Source organism: Lissotriton helveticus, chromosome 8, assembly GCF_964261635.1.
Source record: "Lissotriton helveticus chromosome 8, aLisHel1.1, whole genome shotgun sequence".
NCBI lineage: Eukaryota > Metazoa > Chordata > Amphibia > Caudata > Salamandridae > Lissotriton > Lissotriton helveticus.
The window spans coordinates 478,480,771-478,494,556 of NC_136069.1; positions in this window are offsets into that span (position 1 = coordinate 478,480,771).

Sequence of the window (13,786 nt, forward strand, 5' to 3'; positions counted from 1 at the left end):
AACGAAACCAAGCATAAAAAATTTCCCTCATGTACTACCATAATTGATGACAAGCCTGTCCAGTATATGGTGGATTCATGCTCTTGGTATACTATTATTTGAATGAAGTTATTTAATGATTTGTGGGGAAAAAGAAATTTGTTACTTCCTGACATTCAACCTGGAGGGTATTCTGGACATAAAATTGATCTTGAAGGGTTTTTCTGGGCAAAGATTGAATTTAAAAATAAAGTATTTAAAGGAAAGTGTATGTTGCCACTAAAGGAGTATCTATTCTTGGTTGGCCACATCAACAGGAATTAGGAATTAAACTTGATACTAATGCTTTTCCCTCAGTAAGTGTTGTGAGTATCACTAATGAGACGTCAGAGACAATTCCCAAGTTGAATTCTCTTTCTTCAGAAATTGTTGAGAATAACAATATAAAAAGAAAGTATCCTAATGTTTTTAAGAATACTTTGGGAGAATACACCAATTTCAAACACAGGATCATTCTCAATGACAATGCGTTTCCTGTTAGACATAAAGTCAGAAATGTTCCCTTAGCATATAGAACTAAACTTAAAGAGATGTTAAATGATTTAGTTAAAAATCAGATTATTGAGTCTGTTGAATCGTCTGCATGGGTTTCTCCCATAGTTTTGTCACTTAAGAGTTCAGGAGATCTTCGCTTGTGTGTGGACCTCCGCAGTCTAAACAAAGAAATTTGGATAGACAAACATCCACTTCCCAACATTCATGAATTCATTTCCACTCTATCTGACGCCACTGTATTTTCTACAATCGCTTTTGCTAGTGCCTATCATCAGGTGAAATTACACGATGATTCTAAGAAACTCACTGTGTTTGTTACTCCGGAAGGCATGTTTCAATTTTTGTGCATGCCATTCGGACTAGCAAGCGTTACCTCGGTCTTTCAACGTTTAATGAAAGATCAATTAGAAAAATGAAAAGGGGCCATAGCATTTCAAGATGGCATTCTGATTTTTGGGAAGAATTCAGAAGAACATGGTGAGAACTTATATTCTGTTTTGCATAATATTCAAATGAAAGGTTTAACATTGAAATTCTCGAAGTGCAAATTTAGACAAAATAAGGTGGAGTATTTGGGTCATGAAATCTCTAAAGAAGGCATTAAACCTAAAATCAACCATGTACTGAGTATCACTAAGGCACCCATTCCAACTACAAAAGAACAATTTTTGTCCTTTCTGGGTCTTACAGAATTTTATGGAAAATTTGTACAAAATTATTCTACAATTGTTTATCCATTATGATTGTTGTTAAAAAAAATGCAAAATTTGTGTGGGGTAAAGATCAACAAGAGTCCTTTGATATCCTTAAGAATAGGATTGTATATTCTCCATTTTTGAAACCATATGCTGTTGGTAAAGAATGTACAGTTTGTGTGGATGCCAGTAATGTGGGCCTAGGAGCTGTTTTAATGCAGAAAGATAAAGAAGGTGGATTTGTTGTATCTTATGCCTCTAGAACACTTCGTGATTCAGAGTTTAATTACTCTACTATTGAGAAGGAACTACTTGCACGTACATGGGCAGCTCAGAATTTTCTTCAGTTTTCGTGGGGAACAAAATTTTCCTTAAGGACTGACCACAAACCGCTGGTTAGTATGTTATCTGCTGGAGGAGGTAGAATGCTTACTGCTCGTTTAGCGAGACTTGCTGCCAAATTGCAAGAATATCGCTGTAAGGTAATGTAATGTATGTTCCTGGACGTTTCAATGTGCATGCTGATTGTATGTCACGATTTCCTATCAACAGTTGTATTAAGTCTGTAAATACCGAAGAGTGTGATGTAGCTTACACCATGGATGATGTGAATTTGATTTTAGGAGAAGAACTGTCCAATGCTATTTCAGAGACTAAATGGGCACAAGCGATGGAACAAGATGAGGTCTTAAAAGAAGTACAAGCATTTTTGAGCAAAGGTTGGCCTGAGGAAAGGAAATTATGTGGTGAGTTGGCTTCATTTTTTAAAGTAAAGGATGAGCTTATGTTAAATCATGGTATGGTGTTAAGAGCTGACAAGATTGTACCTCCGAAGAATCATAGGGAATTTATCTGTAAATTAGCTCATGATGGTCACATGAGTATGTCCACAACCAAGAGAAGAATAAAATAATTTTACTGGTGGCCTAGCATAGATTGTATGGTGGATAAATGGGTTAGAAACTGTTCCCCGTGTACATTGAGTGAGAAATCTGTGAAACCTCTCTCTGTAGATGTCACGCCTGTTGAGTATGCTCAAGGCCCTTGGAGGAAATTAGGTATTGACATTATTGGTCCATTTAACTATCAATCTGGTAAAGAGCTGTTTGCTTTAGTTTTGATTGATTATTTTTCAAAGTGTCCGGAATTAAACATTGTAGAGAAAATTACTTCTGAGGATGTAAAGAATTTGAATAATTTCTTTCTAGCTGTGGTATCATACACAAGAGTTTCAAATTATTTTCCACAGGCCAATGGCCAAGTGGAACGTTTCTACAGGGTAATTAAAGAATCGTGCCAATTGGCTATAAAAAGTGGGTTGAAATGGAAGAAAGCATTGCAAGCCACACTTTTAACTTATCGCACGTCTCCAAATTCTGTGACCAGACTGTCTCCTTTTGAGATGTTACGTGGTAGGAAGCCTGGTTCCAAACTCAAACCTTGGTGGTTAAAAGAGAAAAAATGTTATAATTTGGAATTGGATTTGAATGGTGTCAGAGATTGTGTTAAAAAGTATCAAGAAAAAATTATACAATATAACCTTGAAAGGAAATCGAATGTTTCTAGATTGAAAGTGGGTGATTTCGTGAGAATGAAATTTGGTGGTCAAACTAATAAGAGAGTGTCCAGATGGTCTGATCTTGTAAAAATTACTGAAATCTGTAGCAATGCTGTTAGAGTAGAGGGTGGTAAAATTTAGAATTTCAGACGTGTTTCTTTATGTAAATCACATGTTAATGAAACTACTTCAAACAACTCCACATCTAGTTGTTCAAAGGGTAGTTTAGTCAAAGTTTATAATTCTGGAAAATTGTTACCTGTAAATTCATTTGAAAGGTTGGAAGGATTTCCAGGTACTCATGAAGTTTTTGACAATTTGTGTCTTCAAGAAAACATTGAAAATGGCAATATTACTGACAATATGGTACATGATAATGTATGTGATACTCATTCTTCAAATATTGAGCATGAAATTGATCTTACAAGAAAAAGTATACGTGTTAAGCATACTCCTGTTAAGTTTAAAGATTTTGTTCGTTTTTAAACATTATTTATTTATTTTATTTTATTTTTTTAAATGGGGGAGGTGTGTGTTTTTTTTTACTTATGCCATTACTAGAATGGTACTAGGTCACTACAGAATGTTAAGGGGTTCTGGGGAATTATTGGAAGCATATCCAGGAGATCGGTTGTGTCTACCTTTCTCTCCTCAGTGGTTGTTAAGCTGTTCTATTTCTAATAAATCCTTACTTGGAACTTACTTCCTCTCAAGAGTCTTTACTACAGTACCCTTCTGGACTTGCATCAGCCCCTGACTGATATTAAGGGCCGTGAAGTTATCCATGGATATGGAATTTAGGGAGACATCTATGAGAGATGCACAGGGAAGGGAAACGTTCAAGCAACTGATGGGGCAAGGATTCACACGTTACGCAACTTGCTTGTATCAAGAACCTCAAATAACATTAATAGAAACTAAATCAATATGTTTCGTGTTACTAATATTGCAATTTCACACTACACGGGGTGTCCCAGAGACTCTTGCCTATGTATTTATTAATCCCAATATGCTTGCCTCTAAAATGGCCGCTGCTTTGCGGTAATTTAGACTGCGCATGCATCGGTCATAACCATGTGATGTGACGTACTCGCAGTTCTGGTGGGAAAGTGTTTGCTCATGCGCAATACAGCTGACATGGCCGCTTTGTTTTCTCATATGCTCCGAGCTTGCATTGCCGCTTTCGCAAAGCTGTCTGTTCTGCACATATCCTAATGCTATTGTTATTATGAAGTAAGGGGTGTAGTGTAGCCATTCATGGTATACAGTGTAATCATTTTTTCTGTATTTCTAAATTGTTTTCGCTTGCTTTTCATGTATCGTATTCTTTGGGGCCTGGGAGGCGCTTGCTACCCCATCTTGAAGAGCCCGTATGGTACTTGTCACGTGATGGGGGAAAGAAACCCATGCAGCAGTGGAACCCAGCCAGCTGGCAGCCGTGGCCAAGATGCTCCTGGGAACCGACCTGCAACCAAGTCGAAGAAGCTGAACTGTACTAGAATTTTGTTACATTTGTAATAACTGCTGTATACCCTATTGTTCACTGTACATCATATGCCATGGGAAGCTAGAAACTAGGGGGTGGGTACGAGAACTAAATATTAAGCCTGAGAAAGTCTAAAATTTAGGTGGTGAGATGATCTAACCTCCTCCTTTGTCCAATCAAATTTGGGGATCCTTACACTTGCAACATTGGGGGGTGGTACACTGACCCGAAAAACAGTATAACTAGCGTAGGTTTAGCTAGAGAAATTGTCAGACTTGTCCGAATAGCTGACCTGTCACTGACCCAACGCACTCTATAGGTGACTGATACAGAGAGCTGCGGAGCACTCTGTCCGTATTTTCCACAGACCCACTCGGGGTTTTGGGAAACTTTAAGTGCTGGTGAAGCACTTTGCTGGGATGTTCAAGAACCCAATCGGGGTTATTGGCAGATTCCTTGCAGAGAGGGAGTAGCGCAGGCATTGCAACCGAAGCTGCAGGTGTTGGTCGTACCCTTTGGTGAACCTGGTCCTGATCCAAATTCTGGGGTTATCCTGTCCTGACTGTCCATGAGCTGTACCTGCTCGCCTACTGGCACATAAGTCCTTGGGGTTCCTACCCGTCTTTTCCAACTGACCCGTGGCCAGGGTTGGTCTTCACTCTATCCTAGGTAAATATAAGTCTGTGTGGGTGTTGACATTATCGTGTATTTCTTTTTTCTCTCCCTACCCTAATTTTGCAACGCTGCTTAATTGCATATGTTCCTTCTCTCTCCCCGTCCTTTGGTAAATGCAATTTTCACGTGTTTTCCATTGATTGCTAGTATGTTCCACTTTTCTACCCACCTTTAGTCAAATGCTAAATCATTATTCTATAGTATATGTTCCTTTTTCTTACCTTCCCTTTAGGGAATAAGCTGAATTTGATAGTATGTTCCAAATCTTACCTTCCCTATAGTGATTTTAGCTAAAACATGAATAAACAAATTGCCTAAGTTTCATTTCTTTTCAAACTGCTAGTGAATTGCGAAAATCTATTTTGATTTAGCATGTTCCTTTTTTCCCCCGCCTTTAGTGAAGTTGTAAAAGTCTGTTGATCTAAAATAGCATGTTCCTTATGTTTCCTTCCCTTTATTTTCCGAGTTCTACATGATTGGTATTCTCTGCCTTATCCATAGCTATATGCTATTTCTAGTTTTAGTGATAGACAGTCTCATCTGTGTGAATCTTTTGCTCATGACATATGATGATGATAATGAATAGACAAAGGTTTTCAAAACTTCCCGAGTCTGTGGTTATTATAAAGAGTGCAAATATAATAAATGTTACTGTATTATGATGACTACTTATTTTCACAGCAAGCTCCTTGATCCATTGTGATCTTAGGTACCTGTGACGAGGATTGGTAAGTCAGGTACATTGGGATAAATAGAATGAAACTGAATTACTGGTAGTAGAGTGTAGGTTACCCGATTGAAAAGGTATAAATGAATTGAATTTTATGGGCTCAAGTGTGCTTATGATAAAAATTGTTAGTCGGGTGACCTGCGCGCTCTATCAGTAATTTTCTGGTAGCAGTAGAATGGTTAAGGACTAGTTAAGTTAGGTAGGTAGGTTAATTGTTGATAACTGTATGAAATATAATTGCTGCTAAAAATGTTATTGCTGCTAAAAGTATCGATCGATCAATTGCTTTGAAATGTTATGAAATGTTTTTTTTAGTGAAATGCTGCTATATTGATATATGCAATTAACACAAACCCGTTAGTGATTGTTATATGTTTGTCTGGAATCCCCGGGGGCAAAATAGCGGGTGGTGAGGAGAATCCACCTCGCGGTGAGGTCAGTGGCTCGAGAAAAATTAGAGCATGGTTAGGCAGAACTGGAAGTGCTAATTAGGGTTTTCTGTATGAATAATTGAGTGAATGATAGCAACGAGTTCGCTAACGAAACTTCAATTGTGATATAACCTATTAAGGGTCACACGGAAGGAGTAGTAGGTTCGTCGGCGCTTGAGTGATAGCAAAAGGGTTCACTAGTGAAACTTAAGACTTAGTATATATCCCGAAAAGAGTGGATGAGTCGAAGGAGTAGCAGGTTCTCTAATGCTTGAGTGAAGGGTAGGCAGAAGGGATCTATCCGCAGTGTATGAAGAGTAGACAAAAGAGGTTTACTTGTAGTGAATCAAATCTTTCCTTTCTAGACACTCGAGTACAGTGGCGAATGTATTTACGTTGTAAATTAAATAAAGCACGTGCACTTTAAGAAAAGAAATTGAGTTTCCGTTACCTTGTGAAGGAGGGAGTCAGTTGCGAAGCTGCGCTGACGTCACTCTGTGCCGCGCTGGTATTGGTCGAAACAGCGGGTGTGTAGCGGAGCTGGCATTGTAAAGGAGAGGTGAGCACAGGAGCGTCAGAACGTGTCTCACGAGAAAAACCGCGCACCCATTGGTTAAATTATTTTGAAATCGCATTGTTGATTGGTTACAGGAAAATAAAAGACACATTTGTATTGGAAGTGATTTTGTAAACAGAGTAGTTTGCGGAAAAGGTATATGTGGTATTCGACTCATCCCGAGACTCGACCTGATCCAAGATATCAAGGTTTTGTGAGAGATCAGTGGAAAGGTCATAGACTAAACGGAATGTACGGAATCAAGAGAAAAATGACTTTGGTAGACAAAGTAAAGAATTATTTTAAGAAAGACAAGCCAATCAAAACTAGAGAAGGAGTTATTATTCCACCACCTAATACTCCCGCATCAATTATGATGTTTGATAGAGGTTACCATGCTTGTGTATGGCTGGAAAATTGGGTGGAATACACTAAAGATGACGGAATCTTAGCATTTCCCTTAGAAGGTACCTTTAATGGTAGGATTTTGTTTAATTTGAGGACTCGAATGAATGATTTGCATCCCAGACCTAAACTAACGCAATACGAGGCCCTAGAAGAATGGGAAGTAGAGGCTTTTGAGAGAGACAGACCCAGAATGGACAGAGGGTTAGCAAAATTTTATCCAAAAGCAAAAATAGAGACCCACGAGAAAAGAATGAAAGAATGGAGACAGAATATGATGGTGGAAGGACTGTTCCCAGTATTAACTGTAGACGAACCCGTAGGAGGTAAAAGGACAGAGAAAACTAGACACTTAATGACTGCTGGTGATTCTGAGGATGAATACCTGGAGGATTTGTTAATGAAAAATCCACCACCATATAGTGAAGAAACCAGAATAGTAAACCTGAAGAATCCGTTCTTTAGGCCTCCCTGTAATAGAGGGTCGAGTACATCTGATCCGACTGGTCCGTGCTATAGGCCTACTTGTAATGAGGGGTCGAGCAAGTCAGAGCTGACCGTTTCATATTATAGGCCGTCCTGTAGTGAGGGACCAAGTATGGCAAATGCAAGTGCACCAAATCTTTACCCTCCCTTGATTCCACAAGTAGTACATGAAACCACCATGGAAAAGGTATTACAGGATCGAGAGAGAGAATCTTTAGTTAAACAGAGAACTGAACTAATCCAGAACATTTTCCAGTTAAATACAAGTCCTGAAGCCTTAACAATTCCAGTAACTATTGGCCCGGTTGTTCCTCTATACGGGGATAAACAGGCTAGTCCAAAAACTCCAGTTATTACGCCATCTGTAGTGCAGCCAAGAAAAGAGCCCTTAATAGTAGATGACCAGGCAAGTGAATGCGAATCTGTAAGTTCTCTTATGGATCTACCCATAAGGGAACCAGAAAGCCGTTCACAGAAAAAACCCACACCTTTTAGTTCAAGAGAAGTCCAGATTGAGTCATCTTCAGGTACTAGAAGTGCCACAGTAGTGACTCCTGAAGAAATAGACAGATGGACCCGAGAATTAGAAAAACCAAATCCTCAGCCAAAACCATTAGATATTTACAAGCTAAGAATAGAATTGGAGGAACTGATGGCTGGGAATGTGGGATTGGACAGACTAAACACTCTTAGTGAAGAGGAGTTGTTATTCATTTGCAAAAGTCTTACCCGAAACACTAGGGTGTACCATGAGAAATTAATGGACACCGCAGCTAGTATGGGAATAGACATTAGCAGATCCAAAGTGTTGCAAAAACCCTATAGAGCAGAGTTCTCAGACAAAGATTTGAAAAACATGAATGTGTCAGGGAAAAAGGTACAAATCAGAGAATTACTAAACCTGTTACAGAAATGGGGAGATTTAGAAAAATGGAAAGCCAGGTGGGCCAAGAAAAAGGAAGATAGTAGGTCCAAACAAATGACTTCTGAATATGTCCTAAAAGAAGCTGACAAGGCAAAAAAATTATATCCTGCGAGAGAAGTACCAGGTGGAGGATATGTACATGTTCCATGGTCCAGTCAAGATATTGTGTCTTTTACAAATGATTTCCCAAAATTGCGAGAGAAACCCGTAGAATGGTATAGGCAGGTCGAGAGATTTGTAAAGGTTCAGAAATGCCTCCTGAAAGATCTAGATGGTTTCTTTGACATTGTAGTCCCTGTAGATTTGCGGACAGAATGTAAAATTGCTGTTGATTGGCCTAGTGAAGAGTACGCCAGAGACCCAAAGACGGGAGCTCCTTCAGGGGAAGTGATGAGAAAGTACAATCAGGTAATGCTGTATTTGAAAGGAAAGGTGCCTGCAAAAGAAACTGATTGGACTCGCATAGATAGAACTTCTCAGAATCGCGATGAAACTGTGCATTCATACTATGAACGTCTGTTACAAGTGTTCAAAACATACAGTGGGCTAGATAACTTTGAGATGAAAGACATGGCCCATTTCATCTATCGATTTGTGTTAGGGTTAAGACCTGAAATTTCCCAGTGGATTAAAGATAATAAAATCTGTTGGCAAGCCAAACCAATTGATGAGGTCCTGAAATATGCAAAGTACTGTGAAGACGAGCTAGAAAATAAGAAAAAGGAACTGTGAGACTTGGCCCTTTCCCCAAAATGTTTCGCCTTTTATTCCCCTTTTAATTTAGAATGCCCTCATGGTAACAACAATGTATAGGCCTTGTGTAGTGAGGAAAGCCCTGTGTACTGTGAAACTGATGTTAAGGTGCAGGTGACTTATACCCCTAACATGGCTGCCACTGACCACTGCTGCTGCAGTGTGGTTTAGTGGGCGCATTCTAGTGGCCAGGGCCTGGCTGGAACCCTCCAAACAATGTATCCATCTTAGCCTGCCAGCCTGCCCACAGGTAGAATGGTGGAACCTCCTGGAAGCCTCTGGAACCTTCTGGAAGAGGTGAGGTGACACCAACTGCCACTACCAACTGTCAACTGGCAGTATATAAGGAAAGGGAGGGAAACTTTCCTGTCAGAGAGACTGAGGGGAGACCTGGGGAAGAACCTACGCAGGAGGATAGGCAGTGAGGGTCAGGACAGGGACTTATGATACTGGAAGGGACAGGGCCTAGGTGTTGCCTTTCAAGTGTTGAGGTATCTTGTACCCCCCCCCCCCTCTGATCTAACCCCGCGGCAGGGAACCCCCAGAGACCACTTGAAGGGATTGGCTGAGAAGAACTTGGAACACCAGTCACCAATTTATCCCCCCCTTCAAGGAACAAGAAACCAAGCAACTAAACTAAGGGCGCAAGAAACATCACGCCAAGAAGAAACTAAGCAACCACAGGACTTTTGAGGAACTACCCAGGTATTGGCGCTGTGTCGCTCCTTGTGCCCCCTGACGCCACCTGGGGTCCATGCGCTAACCTACCGCTGCTGTGTGGCTTGTCCTGTGAGCTGCCTCTATTCTAAAGCAGCTACTGTTGAAGCGCCAACCTAGAACTGCTTAAATGCTACATTGCCCTTCCAAGCGCTTGACTGGTGAAGAATTGCTGTGTCCTATGGGAAGCGCTTGCCGGCTGTAATTGACTTTGTAAAGCGCTGTGAGGAGGAATGCGCTGTACCACCCCTGCTGGGGCTCTGTAGATTGATGTGCCTCTGTGGTGCTGTGTTGTCAGCGCTGTTAACCGAACTGCTGTCTTGCCCTGAAGTGCCGCGAAGGTTATGGGCGCTATCTCTACTTGAGACGCTGTGCTCTGTGGAGCTGCTCTGCCCATCTGTGGGGTTCTGGGAAGCGTTAGCCCACTGACCAGCTTGAACCTGCTGAATGCCCCAAGCGCTACATCTTCCCAGCGCCGTGTGGGCATCTGAGAGCACTGCTTACTGATGCGCTATGTGAGATTCCAGAAGCGCTACATTTGCTGAGCGCTGTGCCCAGAAAGCGCCGCTCGACCTACCTCTGAGCCGGCCTGGTCACCGCCGCAGCCCAGTCCACTGGAGCGCCCGAAGCACTGTAGAAACCCCCGCGGCGGCCCCCGGCGTGAAGAGAGGGCCGCCGGAATCTGAGGAGGGCCGTGCCGGGCCCTGACGATCTGCCGCGGATGTCAGCTGGGCCGCAGTAGGCCTCGTAAATTCCTGGCAGCATGATCTCCAAGAGGGCCGCGTTAGGCCCAAGAAGCCTACCCCTACCGGCTCACGTGACGCGGGCGCCCGCCTCATCGGCCGCGCCCCCACATCACATTATTGGCTTACCCGGCCGCATCCCCTTGCCGGCCGCGCTGTGATTGGCGACCGGCACCACACCTCCCCAGTGAAGCCTGCGATTGTCTCCCGGCTGCAAGGAGGCTCGGGCAAGTCGGGAATCCTCACGGAGGGGGCTGGAGGAGCGAGAGCCCCCCTCCGATGTGCTACAGCTACCTCGGGCTGACCCTGAATGAATCCCGGGTCCCGGAGACAGAGCGAGGCCCGGGGACAAGAGGAACTACAACCGGAGGGCTCCAGATTGGAGGAGGAGCTCTCCCCTTCACCTGAGACCACCGAAAGGGGCCCGGAGAAGGCCCGAAGAGACAGGTAAACCCCGGGAAGGAGGGCAGAGGGTCCTAAGACCGCCCCTCCCCGGGAAAACCCTGGTACTTGGCCCGTTGGCCCCACTTAATGTGTACAACCCCCCCCCCCCTTTGGGTGGAAGAGAGGGGAAGTTAAGTGCCTACCGGCCTGCGGGGCCCTTGAACTGGGCCAGGAGTTTATTTTTAGCCCTGCTGTATAGCCCACCGAGCTCCTGTACATTAAAAAGGCCTGGGGGCTGAGAACTGGAATGGGGATAATCTCCTAATGAGAAGTTGATTCCTAGTTGAGGAACCGGTTAGTGTTACCTAAAGGAGATGGGTACCCTTGCATAGTGAATTGGGACCTAATCACGAATGAGATGTGTTGCCCTTCCTGAGGGATACTACCCTGATGGAATGTCTATTCAATTGGAAATGTTATTCCTGACTAAGGAAATGTTATTTATGGTTGGGGAAATGTTATTATTCCTGCCGGACTTCTAGTGTAATGTTTACTCCTGATTAGGGGGATGTTACCTAGGCTTGGGGAAGAGTTTTGAAGTGGTTATTCCTGCTTGAAGCCAGGATTATTCTGAACTATAGAAGTGTTATTACACCCCTGCCCCAGTGTACTAACCTCAACTTATTTACAGGGTTACTCTTGGGTGCTGAAAGGGTTATGCCTGCTTAATGTAGGTATTAGAATGTTGATTCTGACCTGGGAGGTGGAAACGCCAACAGCCGCATAATGAACTGTGTCTGCTGACTAATGAAACATTTATTCATGTTGGTTGAAAGGTGGAGCACATGCCCACAGTTATGGAGTGAGGTGCTCCTTGCTTTAAAGAAATGTTTTCATTTACTAAAAGGTTTTATATGCATAAGCCAAGTCCACTAAACTCAGGCTGGTTTGCTAAAATGCTTAATGTTGTGCAAGGGATGTTTACTCATAATGAAATGTGTGATCCACACTTAATGCCTGTTTATTCCTGCACAAGGAGATGTTACTGTTTTGGAACTGTGTAGCCCTGATCTCGGGAATGTCTACTCCTACTGGGAGGGATGCATAAATTGGTCATTTCTGATTAAGGAGATGGATATACTTGCACTAGGGGATGTTTATTCTAATTACATGTTTTCTCCTATACAGTGCTATATTTACTGAAACCTACAGTTATTTATTTACCTATTTAAGGTTGGTGAAACATGGGTGAAATACCTACAGGACCCCAGCCAATTTTAACCGCTCCTCAAGAGAACCTAGAGACTGACCTAGGTTTAACTCAATGCCCTTCATTTCCTGTTCCAAACTATTTATCATGTTTTTATATTTTTTACTCCGATATGAGGACCTACTTGTGATGCAGCCCCTCAAAAAGGCCTTAAAGGCCTCCCAAACCACCTCTGGAGAGGAGGACTCCATATTAATTACAAAAAAAGCAGTTGTCTCTGTGGCCAGGAAATTCACTTCACCTTCTTCAAGTAGGAGTGTCCGGTCAAAGGACCAAGAAGGATGTTGCCTCCTACTGTCGGATCTAATAGAAAAAGCAAGAGCTGAGTGATCTGACAGGTGAGATGGGAGATAATCAATCGCTATTAAAGCGTCTTTCAAATTATAAGTAAACAGAGCATAGTCAATTCTGGATGAATGCTTGAAACGACTGTTACGATAGGAAACCCCCAATTTACTGCCTGCTCTTTCACGCCAAGGATCCACCAGGCCTAGCTGAACCATAATAGCTGATAGAGTTCGCCTAGACTTTAGTGAACTTCTGGCCCGCGAATTTGCTGATTTATCTAATTTAGGATTCAGCACAATATTAAAATCGCCCATCCAAATCACCGGTTCCTGAAAAAGTAGCAGATGATTTCTGACGGCGTCCAAATGCGATGGATCATCCGAATTTGGGCCATAATAGCCCACCAAGGTGTACCGTTGACCCACCAACTGAACTCTCAATATCAACCATCTCCCTGTATGGTCCTCTATACACTCCAAGATTTGGGCTTTCGCAGCTCTTTTAAAAATAAATATAACCCCCCTAATATTAGCATTGTGGTCAGTAGAGCTGAATTTATCAACCCATTTCTGTTTTTTGAGTATCTCTACTGCCTCTGATTTAAGAAGGTGTGACTCTTGAATTGCAATGATTTGCGCCGGGGAGTCCCTCAAATACTGCATTATACGCTCCCGCCTACTTCTCCCTCGCAAGCCATTGACATTCCAGGACAAATATTGGAGAGCTGTCATGGTACCACCGCTACCCCCCTCGTATCAACCTTTCCCAATAGCTCTTGCGGGAACCTTAATATTTGCCATTTTTGGTGTTGGACAGATGTCAGAAGTAACCATTTCGCAAAATAGTAGGCAGACTTATGAGGATTTTTTGCTTTATTCCCCCTCCCCCCCTGCACCCACCCTCCCCAGGAAAACCCTCCCCTACTTACTCTGACCTGGTGGATGGCCAGATTTACACCCACAACGACTCTCCAACCTCACCTCCACCCTATTAGTATAGTCTATAGACAGACTCAAAACCAATGTGGCTGTTGAGAGGAAACTTAAATTGTGGTGACCAGGGACGCTTACAAGGTGAAGGGAATGCAGCGAGTGGGTCATTCTCATTATTATTATTGTTTCCACTCCTATTTACCTACACCTTTGATTAT